Here is a 1,333-nt window from a genome sequence, read left to right as displayed (position 1 = left end):
ACCGCAGAACCCGGACCGGACCGGTGGCTGCTGATCCCGGGCCGGTGACAGATCCTGGACCAGGGGTGAGCGCTGATCCCGGACCGGAGGTGACAGATCCCGGACCGGCGACAGATCCCGGACCGGTGACAGAGCCCGGACCGGAGGTGACAGATCCCGGACCGGTGACAGATCCCGGACCGGCGACAGATCCCGGACCGGTGACAGAGCCCGGACCGGGAGTGACCGCTAATCCCGGACCGGAGGTGACAGATCCCGGACCGGTGACAGAGCCCGGACCGGTGGCCGCTGATCCCGGTTCGGCGGTGGCCGCTCTCCCGCAGGTGCGGGGGGGACAGAGGGAGGGTCCGGGGGGGTGGCCGTGCCACGGGCCGAGTCCCCGGGGGTGGTGGCGGTCCCTCGGTGTCGCTTTGGTGTCGCCGCCGCGGGATTTTGGTGTCCCCAACCCCCCCTCGGTGCCCCCCTGCGATGTCCCTCGGGGTCCCGTTCCCGGGGGGGGCGCGTCCACAGGGGTCCCCCGGTGTCCCCCCGGTGTCCCCCGGTGTCCCTCCGGTATCCCACAGGGGTCCCCCGGTGTCCCCCGGTGTCCCTCGGTGTCCCACAGGGGTCCCCCGCTGTCCCCCGGTGCTCCCCGGTGTCCCACAGGTGTTCCCCAGTGTTCCCTACATGTCCCGCAGGGGTCCCCCGGTGTCCCCGCGGTGTCCCCGCGGTGTCCCCCCATTGTCTCCGCTGTTCCCGCAGGTGTCCCCGGTGTCCCCGCGGTGTCCCCCATTGTTCCCGCTGTTCCCGCAGGTGACCCCGCTGTCCCCCGCTGTCCCCAGTGCCCTCGGTGTCCCCTCGGTGTCCCCCGGTGTTCCGGAGGTGACCCCACTGTCCCCCCGCTGTTCCCGCAGGTGTCCCCGGTGTCCCCATTGTCCCCCGGTGTCCCGCGGTGTCCCCGCGGTGTCCCCATTGTCCCCGCGGTGTCCCCGGTGTCCCCGCGGTGTCCCCCATTGTCCCCCGGTGTCCCCGCAGGTGATTCCGGTGTCCCCCGGTGTCCCCGCGTGTCCCCCATTGTCTCCCGCTGTCCCCGCAGGTGATTCCGGTGTCCCCGCGGTGTCCCCGCGGTGTTCCCCATTGTCCCCCGGTGTCCCCGGTGTCCCCCATTGTCCCCCGGTGTCCCCGCGGTGTCCCCGGTGTCCCCGCGGTGTCCCCCATTGTCTCCCGCTGTCCCCGCAGGTGTCCCGGGTGTCCCGCGGTGTCCCCGGTGTCCCCCGTGTCCCCATTGTCTCCCGCTGTCCCCGCAGGTGATTCCGGTGTCCCCGCGGTGTCCCCGCCGTGTCGCGGTGTCCCC

This window comes from Poecile atricapillus (genome assembly GCF_030490865.1).
Source record: "Poecile atricapillus isolate bPoeAtr1 chromosome 39 unlocalized genomic scaffold, bPoeAtr1.hap1 SUPER_39_unloc_1, whole genome shotgun sequence".
Classification (NCBI taxonomy): Eukaryota; Metazoa; Chordata; class Aves; order Passeriformes; family Paridae; genus Poecile; species Poecile atricapillus.
The sequence above is the reverse complement of the archived record's forward strand: the minus strand, read 5'-3'. Positions refer to the sequence as shown.